Source organism: Saimiri boliviensis, chromosome 10 (genome assembly GCF_048565385.1).
Source record: "Saimiri boliviensis isolate mSaiBol1 chromosome 10, mSaiBol1.pri, whole genome shotgun sequence".
Classification (NCBI taxonomy): Eukaryota; Metazoa; Chordata; class Mammalia; order Primates; family Cebidae; genus Saimiri; species Saimiri boliviensis.
In genome coordinates, this window is record NC_133458.1 from 69,056,118 (window position 1) to 69,072,654 (window position 16,537).

The 16,537-nt window shown below is 40.2% G+C and overlaps 1 protein-coding gene across 1 annotated transcript in view; it reads right to left on the reverse strand.

Moving 5' to 3' along the window:
* The window catches only part of CDK6 (cyclin dependent kinase 6), a 462,424-nt gene that overhangs the window by 396,299 nt on the left and 49,588 nt on the right, over positions 1 to 16,537 (reverse strand). Inside the window, exon 2 of the mRNA XM_074379436.1 lies at positions 11,252 to 11,336. The gene's annotated coding sequence lies outside the window, so the exon portion shown is untranslated. The remainder of the gene's footprint in view (positions 1 to 11,251; positions 11,337 to 16,537) is intronic.

Here is a 16,537-nt window from a genome sequence, read left to right on the forward strand (position 1 = left end):
GGACTGTTTATGCTGGGAAGAGAGTGGGCATTAGAGATTAGGTACCTCCTAGAGCAAGAGGCTCACTGAAATATAGTACTTTGTATTTAGACTCATGCACAGACTAAAACAATTAAACATTGTAAGATTTTTGAATGTTTCCTGGAAGTATATTGTATTTGCTTTCAAGTATGTGCAGACAGTCATCTGTTAGATTCCACTTCTGTCACAGAAAACAATGTGATAGGCCAGTTTTACCTTTGAGTTCCAGACCTTGGATGAGCAACATGAGAATGTACACTCCATCACAAAAGACTTCTTTGCTGAGTTGAGGTGATCTTCCTGGAGTGTGGGAGGGCAATCCAGGTCATCATAGAAGTGAGACTCCAAGTATGGGAAAGTGTGACTACATGTCCTTTTCATTCATTCTTTTGGATATGGTTAGGGTCATGGGCTCTAGAGTCCAAAGGTCTGGGTTTGAATCCCAACTTTGCCAATTCTTAGTTGTGTAACCTTGGGCAAGTTACTTAATCACCTTATGCCAAGGTTTGTTAAATAGTAATGTGCTAAATAGGAATAATAGTAATGCATAGGCATGTAGTGGGGATTATATACAATGATTTCTATAAGCCATTCAGTACATAGTAAGCTTTTAAAAAATGTTAGCTGTTGGGGCCGGGCGTGGTGGCTCATGCCTGTAATCCCAGCACTTTGGGAGGCTGAGGCGGGTGGATCACAAAGTCAAGAGATTGAGAACATCGTGGTCAACATGGTGAAACCCTGTCTCTACTAAAAATACAAAAAATTAGCTGGGCATGGTAGTGCGTGCCTGTAATCCCAGCTACTCAGGAGGCTGAGGCAGGAGAATTGCCTGAACCCAGGAGGCGGAGGTTGTGGTGAGCCGAGATTGTGCCATTGCACTCCAGCCTGGGTAACAAGAGCGAAACTCTGTCTCAAAAAAAAAAAAAAAAAGTTAGCTGTTATGGGACAATTGATTCTTAAATGAATATTGATTAATCTCCTAATATAAAATGTGTCTGTCTTATCACTCAGGAGCTTTTAAGAAAAGAAATTCTTTCTTCTCTGTAATTTAGGTCAGAAAATCTAAGGAAATATATAGGTTGAAAACCTTCTAACCACATTTCCATAATGAAAGGGGTAATGTCCTTTTCATAGGGCAATTCTAAAGCTGGAATTGGTGGGGGTTGTATCTTGGAGGAGGTTTCAGGGACTAAGTCTGTAGAAAGGGATCTGGCTCCTGGTAGAAAGATTTAGGACATTTAGCTGTTAGTTCTATTCCTGAGGCTGGAACTAGGCATTATAGAGCTGCTTACAAAGCAGAACAGTTTCTGATATTTCTGGGAATCAGAAGTTGTGCAAGTGTGTGTGTTTATGTGGGCGTGGGTAGGTAAAGGGAGTGGGGATAGATACAGGAGGCTTAAGAACAAAGTGAGTTGAGGTGAGGCAGCTTGTCTGCAAGAACCGCAAACTTTTACCTGGGGTGGAGGAGATGGAGAGACTGTAACAAATCTAGGCTCACTGGGGTTTGGTTTGCACATTTGTCATGCAATTCCTCCCCCCTCTTGAATTTTGATTTAAGATGTTCCTGGCCCTTTAGGTGCAGCAAGGTGGCATACGAAGAAGAGAGTTCTTTCTGAAAGAGGACCCGCCAGAGCGGAGAGACTCTGCATATCATTACAAATCTGAAGTGAAAAGGCAGAGAGTATATCTTTTCATATTGCAAAGAAGCATTATCTCTTTTGCTTTATTATTAGAAATTGTTTCTAATAATCAAGTTTTCTGAATCGTCACCTTAATACATCTAGCAAAACACATTTTTAAAGCAGTGCCTAATATAACCAAGGATTTATTGCACTCTCATTTTTTAACTACTATTATAACACAGAGAATGGCAAAAGGCTTTAAAAATGTTTCTACTATATAAATACAATTAATACACACTTTAGTAAAAATTCAAACAATGTATAAATTAATTAAAATGGATTTAAAAATTATTGTGTATGTCCATGGGCTTTGACCACATTTGGTTACACACTAATTCTATGTTTGGTTTTACAAAGGAATTATCTGTTAAACTAATATTAATATGTATTGAGAACCTATACTATACAATGTGCCAGGCACTTTGCTAGAAGCTTACCCTAAAGGAATCAGGAAGGTAAACATAGTTTCTGTCCTCAAGGAGTTTATCAGAGAACTGAGATGCTACAATAAGTGAACGTGTAGTAAAAACATATGTTAGACCTAAAGAAAGGCTCATTCCTGCTCCAAGATGGCCAACTAGATGCAGCCAGGAGGAACATCTCCCACCAAGAGACCAGAACATTGGGAAGACTGGCACACTTCTAGCAGATCTTCAGAGGGAAGGCATCAAGAGTGGACAGAGGGAAGACACAAATGCTGGGCTGAAGCAGGAGGAAGCTGGAAATGCTGCACTGGCTACAGCGCATTGGCTCTCATTCCTGGCCCCCAGTGATTCCTGCCGAAGGGATGAGTTGAACAGGCAAGGAGCAACCCACTCTTGCCACGGGCCTCTGGAATCCCACAGGAGGAGACCCCTTGATCACCACAGACCCTTGTTTTGGCAGGGAGAGCTGCTTAGAGAAGTGGTAGGGGCAGAACTCCAGCCAGTGCAGAGCCCAGAGGGTTTGGTGTGGGAGTGTCTGTAGTGGAGCACAGCCAAGGGTGCCCATACCTCTCGATTCCACTGGATCCCATAGGAGACTTTAGCCCTTAGGATAACTGTTGGACCTGAATTCTGCAGAGTGGTCTTGCCCATGAGATGGGGCCAGTCCAACCTGAGCACCCCTTGGCCTGCTGGCCTCTCCAGGGCCCAGAGGCTTGGCTGTGTCTGCTTGCATTGGAGCCCCCAGGCACCTGCTGGGGGCCTATGTCATAGCTCTTGCACTGGAGGACCACCCATTGCCAGGAGAATGCTCCAGCAGAGCTGCTCCCACTGAACACACACCAGCCCACCTGTGCCTGCCCCTGACTGCAGCCTTCCCCACACTGCTTTGCCTGAACACGTTCACCCACAGCCACCCACCCCCATTGCTTTGCCAGCGCATGCATGCCTGAGCGGACCTTGCTTTCCCTTCTCTGCCAGTACATGTGCACCCTGCTGTGTCACTGCTGCCGGTGTAAGTGTGCCCTCTCCCCATTTGACCCACCTGGGATGGTTAATACTGAGTGTCAACTTGATTGGATTGGAGGATATAAAGCGTTGATTCTCAGTGTGTCTGTGTGGGTGTTACCAAAGGAGATTAACATTTGAGTCAGTGGGCTGGGAAAGGCAGACCCACCTTTAATCTGGGTGGCACCATCTAATCAGCTGCCAATGTGGCTAGAATATAAGCAAGCAGAAACATGTGAAAAGAGAGACTGGCCTAGCCTCCCAGGCTGCATCTTTCTCCCATGTTGGATGCTTCCTGCCCTTGAACATCGAACTCCAAGCTCTTCAGATTTGGCATTTGGACTGGCTCTCCTTGCTTCTCAGCCTGCAGACAGCCTATTGTGGGATCTTGTGATCATGTGAGTTAATATCCTATAAACTCTTCTCTCTCTCTCTCTATATATATATATGTGTGTGTGTGTGTGTGTGTGTGTATACATATATATGGTAGGAAGGTGGTGTGTTAGGATTCTCTAGAGGGACAGAACTAATGGAATACATATATATATATATATATATATATATATATATATATATATATACACACATACACACAGACATGGAGCCTGCCAGCCCCACCAGTGCCCCACCCCTGCACTGACACTGCAAAACCTGGTAGAGACACAACAACAACAACAAAAACTTCAGGCCAATATCCTTCATGAACAGTGATGCAAAAATCCTCAACAAACTACTTGCAAACTGAATCCAGCAGCACATCAAAAAGCTAACCCATCATGATCAAGTAGGCTTTATCCCTGGGATGCAAGGTTGATTCAACATATGAAAATTAGTAAACATGATTCATCACATAAACAGAAATAAAGAAAAAAAAACACATGGTCATCTCAATAGATGCAGAAAAGGCTTTCAACAAAAGTAAAAAAAATCCATTTTAAAAACTCTCAATAAACTAGGTATTGAAAGAACATACCTCAAAACAACAAAAGCCATCTATGACAAACCCTTAGCCAATATCATACTGAATGAGCAAAAGAAGGAAACATTCACTTTGCAGAGGGCAGAAGAGAAGAGTGCCCTGTTTTACCACACCTCTTCAACATAGCATTAGAAATCTTGGCCAGGGCAATCAGGCAAGCGAAAGAAATAAAGTGTATCCAAATAGGAAGAGAGGAAGTCAAACTATCCTTGCTTGCCAATAACATGACTTTATATCTAGAAAATCCCAGAGTTTCAGTCTAAAACCTCCTTGAGCTGATAAACAACTTCAGCAAGGTCTCAGGATGCAGAATCAAGTACAGAAATCACTAGCATTCTTATATATCAACAACAGACAAACCAAGAGTCAAATCAGGAATGCTTTCTCACTCACAATTGCCACAAAAAGAATAAAATACCTAGGAATACAGCTAACTAGGAGGTGAAAGATCACTACAATGAGCATTATGAAACACTGTTCAGAGAAATCAGAGATGAAACAAATAAATGGAAGAGTATTCCATGCCCATGGATAGGAAGAATCAATATTATTACAATAACCATACTAAACAAAGCTATTTACAGATTCAATGCTATTTATATCAGGCTACCAATGACATTCTTCACAGAACTAGAAAAAAACATCTAAAATTCATATGGAACCAAAAAACAGCCCAAATAGTCAAGGAAATTCTAAGCAATATGCAAAAAGCAGGAGGGATCACACTACCCAACTTCAAACTATACTACAGGGCTACAGTGACCAAAAGAACATGGTACTGATGACAAGCAGACATATAGACAAATGGAACAAAATAGAGAGCCCAGAAATAAGGCCACACACCTACAACCATCTGATCTTTGACAAAGCTGACAAAAACAAGCAATGGGGAAAAGATTCACTATTCAAAAAATGGTGCTGGGATAACTGGCTAGCCATATCCAGAAGACTGAAACTGGAAATTGAACCCCTTCCTTACACCATATACAAAAATCAACTCAAAATGGGCTAAAGACTGAATGTAAAGCCCAAAACTGTATAATCTCTGTAAGACAACATAGGCAACACCATTCTGGACATAGGAATGGGCAAAGATTTCAAGACAAAGATGCCAAGAGCAATCGTTAACAAAAGCAAAAATGGATAAGAAGGATCTGAAAGAACTAAAGAGCTTCTGCAGAGTAAAAGGAGCTATCAACAAAATAAACAGACAACCTACAGAATGGGGGGGAGGAAATTTTTGCAAAGTATGATCTGACAAAAGTCTAATATCCAGCATCTCTAAGGAACTTAAGCAAATTTATAAGAAAGAAAAACATTAAAAAGTGGGCAAAAGATATGAACAGACACTTTTCAAAAGAAGATATACATGCAGCCAGCATACATACAGATTATTAGAGAAATGCAAATCAAAACCACAATGAGATACCATCTCACACCAGTCAGAATGGCTATTACTAAAAAGTCAAAAAACAACATGTGCTAGCAAGGTTGTAGAGGAAAGGGAACACTGACACACTTTTGATGGGAATGTAACTTAGATCAACAACTGTGGAAAGCAGCGAGGCAATCCCTCAAAGAGCTAAAAATAGACCTACCATTCAACCCAGCAATCCCATTACTAGGTATACACCCAAAGGAATATAAATTGCTCTATCATAAAGACACATGCATGTATTGCTCATTGCAGCACTATTTGTGATAGCAAAGTCATGGAATCAACCTAAATGCCCATCAATGGTAGACTGAATAATGATAATATGGTACATATACACCATGGAATAATATGCAGCCATAAAAAAAGATTTAGATCATGTCCTTTGCAGGAACATGGCTGGAGCTGGAGGCCATTATCCTTAGCAAACAAATGGAGGATCAGAAAAGCATATACCACACATTTTCACTTGTAAGTGGGAGCTAAATAATGAGAACACCACGTTGACACAAAGGGAGGAACAACAGACACTGGGACCTATCTGAGGGTGCAGGGTAGAGAGTGGGAAGAAGGAGAAGAGCAGAAAAAAATAAATATTAGGTATTAGGCTTAGTACTGGGATAACAAAATAATCTATACAACAAACTCTCATGACACTAGTTCATCTGTGTAACAAACCTGCACATGTAGCCCTAAACCTAAAAGTTAAAAGTGTATATATAAAGATGAATCTATATTATTTCTTCATATATATTGTACATATTTACATAATATATGCAACATATATGAAGAAATAACAGATTCATCAATATAAAAGTAAGTATAATATATAAAATTACACATAATGTTTAATATGTTCTTAAAATATATCACTTAGATAATTTCAAATTAATTTAAGATTAATTTGTGATGTCAAGCATTTTTAGACAATCAATAAGAGAAATTCTGATTATCTGAACTTTCTGGTTGTTTGGATTTTGACCAAACGTGGGTTTATTATCCTTATGTTTTAGAAGCAAATGTAGTCAATTACCAAAATAAATAAATAAAATAAATAGATATCTATCATAGTCTAGAGATAGCCATAGGCAAGGCTGAGGGACAGAGGGGCTAAAGGAGGTTCCTGGATCTTTCTTTGGGCTTCAAATGTGACTATACAGAGCTCTTGCTGGGGAAAGCTGGTGGGACCTGGGAAAGGATCCCAGCCCTCTGCTGGCCTCACAGGCTGAGTGACTGATTTACAGTGCTTGGGGCCAGTATGAGTTAGAGACAATCAGCTCATCTATTTGCAGAGCCAGCTCATCTATTGACTCTAGAGTGATGTGGATATTACTGACTTTTCTGTTTTACATGAACCCCACTGAAGGCCTGTCCTGAAGTTCTGCCTTCAACAGTGTTGCTGTCATAACCACCATGGAGGAGGTGAAGGTAGCATAGAGGTGACTTCTTCTCTGTATGAATTTTCTTCCCTACCCCCACTTTGAACAGCAGGTTGAATTGGTGAAATGTTGTGTGTGTGAAGCAAGTGCCCCATCTTAACTCCTGGCTTTAATTGAATTGTTACCATTAATTTATCCTACTTTATCATAGTAGATAGCTTTGAAATTGTGTTCCTAGTACAATCACTTTATTTGGTAAATCCCTCCTTGAGTGGCTTTTGTGGGAGTGGCCATTTTGTATAATCCTGCTCCTTGGCTATATTTAATTGGTACATTGATAAGCGCTTGACTACATAGGCAGGTACATAATAGGTCAATCACAGTCTCTTTTTTTCTGGCTTTGACTGTGGCTACAGGTGTTAATATTTGCATCAGAGATTGGAGACTGACTGACTCAAGCTAGGACAGTTAGAGCCTTTCCTAGAATAGGCAGATAGAAACTCAGAGAGTTGAGCTTAAGCGATGGGATATAAAAATCCAGTTGCTGTGAGTAGCTGTGTTTCCTGCCACGTGGAGAGAATCCGTCTGGGTGAACAAGAATGAAACTGACAAGCAGAGCAAAACAGAGACTGTAGCAAGATGCTGGTGTTACTTAGAGCCCTGGTTACAGTTGTCCTTAAGGCTGACCTGCATCTCTGCCCTTTCTGATATGTCACGTGATTGCTCCAAATTAAAACACCTATTATTATATTATTATTATTTTGCTTATGTTGGTTTAAGTTAGGTTTCTGCACAAATCTTTATCAGATTTTCTTTTTTTGTTTTAGTTTAATTTACATTGCTATATTAAATGCATTTATTGTATGCCCCCTGAAATCTTTATGGAACAAAGCAGTTTCTAAGTCTAGGAATGAAGGGGGGAAAACACATATGAGTATATTTATATCTTATACTGTGTGAGGACGAAAGAAGGGGTGGTAAGGGTAAAATCAGCAAGGAAAGTGAAATTTGTGCCCAATTAACAATTTTGGTGAGCAATTTTCTAAAGGCCATTTTTAAAGTTAGAGACCTAAGGTTTGGAAAACCCACATTGTTCTCAAGTAGTGCATTCTTGAAATGCTTCCACTTTGATTTAGTCCATTTTTAAAAGGTATCTACATTTGCTATCCACTAACAGTCTCTTTCAAATTGTAGATAATCAGTAAATGTTTATTGAATGAATCCATGCAATGTCCCTAGCTTTGAGGATCAGGATAGTTCATTTAATTGACCTTAGGTAAGCTATTAAACTTTCATAGCAGTTTCTCTTGTGTTAAATGGATATTGAAATATAGATGATTAAATTTAACATGAACTTTTGAAATTATTTCTGAACACCTATTGTTAATACCACTATTTCCATCGTTAGCTAGTGTTCATTCTTTAAGAGTCTGAAGTGAAGCATTGGTTCAGCACCTGCCTCATTAGTCAGCTGCCTCACTTTGAATCTGTATGACCTGGAAAGGAGACTATGATGTGATCCATACAATAGCTTCTACCTTAACCCTCAGTATAGAATCAGGACCTGTTGCATCTAATTTTATTTTTGAGTTTTTATTTATAACTATTTGTAAATATATTTGATGTCTTTTATTCTTCCAAAGAACTTTCAAATGGAAGAAAAATTTACTTATTTTTCTTTTTTGAAGGAGAGTCTCAATCTGTTGCCCAGGCTGGAGTGCAGTGGGCCATCTTAGCTCACTGCAACCTCTGCCTCTAGGGCTCAAGCGCATCTCCTGCCTCAGCCCCTCAGGTAGCTGGGACTGCAAGTGTGTGCCACCAAGCCTGGCTAACTTTTAAAAAATATTTTGTAGAGGCAGGGTTTTGCCTATATAAAGCTTTATACAGGGTCCAATGGAGCTACATGGTAATTACAAGAGAGGATGGTAGAAATCTTCACGATCCTTTTTTTCCATTTTGGTATTTCAACTTGCTAGAAATGCCTTTAGCATTGCTATTTAATTATTCTCAACTATGCTTTTCTAAAAAGATGAAAATAATAAGAAAATGGAAGAATAGTAAAATCTCCTGGAAGGAAATAAATAAATCATCATGGTGGCATCAAACTTTAGTTTTCCTTTTGTGTTACGCAAAGTATTGCATTACTTAAAAGTAAGGAATAAGAGAAGTATGGAGATACATTTTTGCAGTCTTTCGAGGATTTAAAGTTTTCCCTTTTCTTCCCATAATGGCAAATAAAAAGAATTTGATAGAGGAAAGCATTATTCGATGAAACGGAAAAGAGACAGATAGCAGCTTCCTAGGCTCTGATGATGATAGTAAATTGGTCAGAGAAGTGAAATCTAAGGTGTGAGTCCTCAGATGACAATATTCTGGGTATAATTTTCTCTTTCAAACTTAAGAATCAGAGAATGAACAATTCATTTCTAAATAAATAAAGAAAATATGGTATTCTCAACCAGTTAGTCACTCAACAGCAAATATTTTGCAATAAGAACTTAAACCATTCTATTTTGCTGAAAAGATGTTAAAAGTATCTTTTATTGTTTCAAATTGTTTCAAAATTTGTTCCATATGGTTTACTAGCAAATCAATTCTGAAGGCAGGTGTGTTTACAAAGGTAATTGGAAGAGAATATAAGATATAGAAATAAAAAAGTAATTGGATTGATTATTTTAACTGGTGTTCATAAATCCAGAAATAAAAGTTTTTGGCACTATGGAGCAAAGAAGATGTCAGTCTTTGTGCTGATGGCAATGGTGGCTTTCTGGAGCAGCCACTGCCATGATGCCTCTAGGGAGATGCAGCTGGGGCTGTGCACCCAGGCATTCCTGTGCCCTTGGGGGCTGGGAGCAGGCAGGAGCCCCACCTTTCCAGGTGCTGCTGTGGCTGTCCAAGCCATGGCTGGCATCTCTGTGCTTTCAGGGGCACCGGAAGCTCCTCTTCCCCCACAGGCTCCTGCTGCCTGGCCTCTCCCCACTCCCAGGAGCTGCTCTGATTTTGGAGCAAAGTTGAGGCCAAGCCCAGGCACTGTGACAGCCTGGCTGGGTGTGCGCAAGCTCTGAGCAGTGCTGATCTGCCAGCCCCCTGCTGCCTTGGTCCCCTCTGGACTTTGGGCATCAGGAAGCATAGGAGAGAGTCCAAGGGGGTTGCTAAGGGCAGCTCTGCACTGGCCTGCAGGTGCCCCTCGGCATGAACAGCCTGGGCACTATAAACAGCAGTAGGAAGCAGACAGCCTCCTGAGCAGAAAGGGGCAGGCCCCCGGTGAAGCCTTGCCTTCAAGCCAGGGAAGGCCTGAAGCCTGGGGCCTGGCCTGGCAGTCTCACAGACCAAGGTGGGAGCTTATAGTGCTTTTTCTGGGCCCACCCATGGCTACCCATGGACCAATCAGTGCACATTTCCTCTCCTCTGAAACCCATAAAAACCCCAGATTCCACCAGACTCAAAAACGATGAGAGGATGACCAACTGCAGAGAGGAGCTACCCACCCCAGGGTCTCCTCTCTGCTGCGAGCTGAACACTCATTGGGACACCCTGGCTGTGGACAGCAGCTACCCACTGTGGGTCTCCTCTGAGCTGTTTTATCACTCAGTGAAGCTCCTACTTTGCCTTGCTCACCCTCTTTTGTCCACGTATCTCATTCTTCCTACCTGCAGGTCAAGAACTCGGGACCTGCCAAATGGCAGGGTTAAAAGAGCTGTAACACAAACAGGGCTGAAACATGCCCCTTGCTTGCTGCATTGTGGGTAAAAAGGAGAGCAGAGAGAAGGAGAAAAGAAATATGACCCTTTGGGGAGCACAGACTTAGGAGCTCGCCAAGCCAGGGCTGTGACACCCTCTTTGGGGCTCAGCAATTCCTGCTGTCACCAGCGCATTCCTTGGAGCCAGCTGTGGAAACTGCTTGCAGTGTGCCTGGTCCAGCTGCAGCCTTGCAGGTGCCGGCTCCTGGAGCTGCCTGCCCCACTGCAGCCAGCATGCCTTGTTGTGAGCAGTGGCCAGACTTCACACTTGCTTACCCACACACCCCTCACTGCTCTGCTCAGCCTTGGCAGGCATGGGCTCCAGGCTGGTAGCATGAGCCGAGTGCAGCCTGCCAGGCTGAGTGGGCACAGTGGGCCCAAGCAAAACTTGGGCAAAGTCATCACTGGCCACAGAGATTTCTGGTTGTCAAAGCAATACCCCAAGAATCCTGTGACAATGCAAACACAATTCCTATCTGTTAAAAATTTCAAATGTCTCACATTTTGATATGGCTAAACAGAGAAGAACCATGAATATGCTAAAACCTATTAAAGAGTTATTTGAAATCGGGAATCAATACTTACACTATGGATATGCTGCAGGCTCCTGTGTGATAGGTATGGCAGTTAGTTGGATTTTAAATACATTGTCCATTTTGGACATAGATACCTACAAAAGCAGGAAAATATGGAATGAAAATTTAAATTTGCTATGCATAAATTCTTATTAAAATTTCTAACTTTTTTTTACTATCCCTTATTCTTATTTCTATCAATTATTTGCAAAATGATTTAAAATATTTTAAAAAATAAAAAGGGTTTATTGGCCCCAGATGGTATAGGGTGATTTTTTTTTTCCTGGTATAATGAAGGTTAATGAGCTCTACTTGATGTAGTTGAGTAAGTTTAACAATGTACATCAATAAGTGAATGGATAAAGGAATGACCCTAGACCCAATCAGTAAGAATGTGAGGTGATTTTCAAAAAGAATATACAATAAAAGAAAGCAAAATAGAAAGGACATCAAACTGAAGGAAAAATACAGTGCTTGAGAAACAGAGCCAAATATAGCTACAGGTTGTAGCAACTACTGCAGTCTTCTTAGCTACAAAGAAGGCATGACTGCTCCTGTGCTTCTCATCAACATTTAAAAGTTACAAAGTTACCCAATCAATGAATGCATCATGATCAAATCTTTTCATGTATATGGGTGTGACTATTTTAACAAATAAAAGAAATCAAAAGTAAAAAAACCCCAAAAAACCCCATACTCAATTCAGTTACAAAGTTGGAGACAGAGTTGTGCATACCTATAGGTGTGTTATCTGAAAGAAGATATTGTGAGAACGTAGTCTCGTGAATTTGAAAAAACTATGTATTACACATCAAAATGCAACTTTTAATGAGTCTGCTGTTTCTATAACCCAACTCTAACTCACTGCTTTGGAACTTGCGCCTTTATTCTTTAGGTAACACTTATACTTCATTTCTTGCTGCTTTTCCCTTCTCAGTTGACAGTTCCAGTTTCCACAGAGGCAAAAATAAATAAATAAGTAAATAAAGCAGCTGCATTTAAATATATATTTAAAATTTATGATGTATATGCAAGGATGTTTATGGAAGCATTACTGATAGCACTGATGGATTTAGGATAACTTAAATGACCATAAGTATGGGAAAAACTAAATAAAATATGGGAAAAATTAAATATGGGAAAAACTGAATTTATGATAACTTAAGTGACCATAAATATGGGAAAAACTAAATAAAATATGGGAAAAACTAAATAAAAAATATCATACCCTGATATTCTGGAATATTATGGAGCCACTAAAAATCATATAATACTGGTATTAAAGGCTATTCATAACATACATTTCTGAGTAAAAAGAAGGAGGTTATAGAATGATATGTTTAACAAGATCCCATTAAAAAGAAGAGATCCTCTTTCTATGGATATATTAAATGTATATTGTATGTATATAAACATATGCATCTATTTTATATACACATATATCTTATACACACATGTATATTATACAGCATATGTGTTTGTGTTTAAAAAGAGTGGAAAGGTACTCATTGGATTTGTAAGTGATTGTTCTGGGGAAGGGGGAATGGGGATAATTTTCACTTTTAATTTCAAACATTTCTATATTGTTTTCTCTTCTTCGTTTAACAAGAAGGCAATATATATTCATAATTCAAAACATTTTTTAAAGATAGAGTATATCTGCTATTGAGATTGTACTTTATAAGTGGATGTCCATTATTTCTCTCTCTCTCTTTTTTTTTTTTAGAGATGGGGTCTTGTTGTGCTGCACAGGCTGGTCTCAAACTGCTGTTCTCAAGCAGTCCTCCTGTCTTGGCCTCCCAAAGTGTTAAGATTACAGGCATGATCCATTACGCCTGGCCAGATGTCCATTTTTACGTGTCTCCTCTAAAAATGCATTATGTGTAAAACTGGGTCTTCAGTATCTGACTTTTCATCCCACGCTCAAATGTTTCCTAGACTCTTGAACCTGCCATTATCACTTCTGAAGCATAGAAAAGGCACAGAGAGGTACAATGATTTTTAAAAAAATCATCATCTAAGCTCTTGAGAGTGGTAAGTCAACAAACTAAATTATAATTAATATTTTGCTTAGCCACCAATGGAGTATATCAAATTTTATTAAATATGATTAATTAAAACATTGTTGGAAATAAACGCAAATCACTGATCACCTCAAAGTCTTTGCAGTCACTTTTGAGCAGTGCAGCTCTAAGGCTGACTTGGATTTTTTTTTTTCACTCCCAGTCTCATCCTCAGCCTAATTACTGGGAAACAGAAAGCTGAATTTGTAATTATTTTATGGGGGCGATTTTTCTGTCCTCCCACCCCCACTTTCAACTCAATTTAGAGTGCTTTCTTGTCTGACGATTGGCCGACTGGGGAATATCTCCATTAAATCCCCCCAAAATGAAATCATGTATAGATATATTGTAACATTCCCTGACGTTTGCGTTTTCGAAAATGCATTAGTTCTATTTTTTAAATTCATTAATTCATTTATTTCTGCAAAGCGTGAGCGCCTTTGTCTAAGTCAAACACACACACGCACGCGCGCGCGCGCACACACACACACACACACACACACACACACACAAAATACCCAGGTACTCAGGCCCACACAGTCAGTCATTTACTAAACCAATCTCGGCCAAAGAGACTGTCATCCTTCAGCCCTACAAAGGGGCTCAGTGTGTGCATCTTGCGCAGAATTAGTGCAGGCAAACAGTTCCTGGAAGGGTGAACAGCTAGCTCATGTGTAAAATGATTGCACATCAGTTCCCCAGCTGCTGCAGCCCAGCGCCAGAGCCGCAGAGGCCAGGGAAGAGCCTTCCCCTGAGGCCAGCCAGGCAGAGACGCGGAACATAAAACACAACATTCCAGCGGTTGGCATCTGGGCACGCAGCTGCCAGGCGCAGCCACTGTGTGGCCGCGGGGGCTGCGGAGCGGGCGGGGGCAGAGCAGGTCCGGCGCCAGGCATGCAGAAAGCGGCCTGCGGGCCAGTTTGGCTCTGCAAGCTGTGGCCTCATTACTGAAAGCAACAGTTTTATCTAGAAAGTGTGCTGCGGGGGGGTTTTGGAATCCCGCTCTGGGGCGAGGATTTGAGGAGTAGATTTAGCACTCCCAAGGCTCTGGGGTGGGGGAGAGCATTCCATGTACCTTGGTGTTCATGACTCAGGCAAAAGGGAAACCCCAGAATTACCACAAACCCATCCCGATCCTGGCTTGGCATCACCAATCAGCTAAAAGCAATGTTTTCATTTAGCATTTAGGAGTGCACGTTTGTGTTTGTGGACGCGTATGCCTATTTTTAAGAATGAATTCTACTCCTGATTTTCATCTTTGCAAATAGATTGGGAGTGGGGGGTAGGCGGCTAGTAATGCCTATTAGAACTTCAAGGGATTGGTTTTCACATGAGAGAGCTTCAGAAATGAGAAATCACTGAAATTATCTGGTAGCAGCTTCTGAGGGACATTTGCCATGGATTCACTTTTACATTTCAGTTCATTTGAAAACCAGTATGGTTAAATTAACCAAAATCTAAATTAAAAAAAAAAATTTTCCACGATTCTTCCAGGCCTACTTCACATCATCAAACCAGGCCCTGCTGGAGGCCCCATTAAAATGGCAGCTCCCACTGAGAGAGAGACAAAAGCCCCCTCTCTGAATGGGGATGCTGAAACAGTGATGGACTCTCAGAACTGCTTTTTTTTTTTTTTTTTTAATCCATTAAAAAAGAGTTACCTCTGCATTGACTGTGAGAGAGTATTTATTTCGCTCTCCACACTGTGGGAAACAGAGGCGTTCTGCCTTATAAGGACACCCAGACCTTCTTGGGAGAGGAGAGAAATATGAATCCATAACATGGCTGAACAAATTCCTCCTCGCAACTGAATTCATGGAATGTTTCGGACGTGAACAGCTTAATTTTGGTGTGGTCTGGGACAAATTAATATGACTCAAATCCCACCTCACAGAGGAAGCATCTCCTGATGAAGTGGGTGGGGTGGGTACACTCACTTCCTTCAAAATTCTGTTGAACAATCATCTCTATTAAATTTAAATGTGTCTCACTCTCTTCCCCACCAAGAAAAAAGCTAAAAAACAAAAACAGAGAAATCAAGAACAAACTAAAAATATGTCTAAAAAGCCTAACTGCAAAGTGTTCAGCAAATGATGATTTGATATTTTAGGCTGTATGAATGATAATGAGTTTGTATACAACAGAATAAAGGTTTCTAGAGGATAGTCCAGAAACTTTGTGTTTTGGGACTGAATACACTAAACATGGTTGCTCTTTTAGGTTCTCATGAAATCCCAGTAATAATTATTCCAACCCGAGAGGTTTAGGGATAAACAAGGACATATCATCCTCTTCTTCCAGAAAATGAACTGGACTTTTCACCTTGACACTTAATCAGATACCGTTCTTCTCCCGTAGACATGCTCAGTCTCTTTAGCAGGGAGGGACATTTATGCATTAAAATAAACTGTGATGTTATCCTCTCCAAGACTAAATTTATTTACTTTTACAAAATGAGAATAATTTCTTTACTCTTTCAAAATGGAAAAATAATTACTAGCACATATGGGAGTAGGTACTCAAGTGAAAGTTATTATAAATACTAGATATACAGTGGGATTTAGGAACCCACTTGCATGTTGCTCACACACGTTACCTTGTATTTATAGAAGGCAGTGGTGAGAAAGATTACTTTTCAATGATGAATAATAGAAATCACATTTATTTGGCTTTGAAATGCATCATATGCTTATTCTTTCTACAGATTTAGGCATGTCATTATGTTTGGTTAACGGTAAAATTTGATTACGTTTCCCGAACCATCAGAGGTTCTTCAAAAAGCAAGATGGGTTGTTAGGCACTTTGAGGTGGAATGCCCGGCAAGATGACATTTTTTAGATTCCCTTGGGCTGTGTAAGCACATGAGACCATTAGAGATCGTGAAACACAGACAGTCCTGGTATAACACTCTGCGTGACAATCTCTGTAGTGGTAAAGGATATGTATGGAAGACACTAGAACAGCGCTTCCATTCTAGAGTGGGGTTCTCAGAACATATGTCCCTTCCCAGATGCATCTGCTATACATAGTATAAGAATAATATTTTGATCAAGAATCAATAGGAGAGACATTAAATATCACTGTTAAGAGACTTTGAAAAGTGCTTATCAATGAAAGATACAAATTTATGCATTCCCTTTTCATTCCAAGAATCATACATCATCAGAGGCAAAAGGAACATCCTTCAGAATTGGTTTTCAAATGCTTTTTTTTTTTTTTTTTTAACTTGGAAT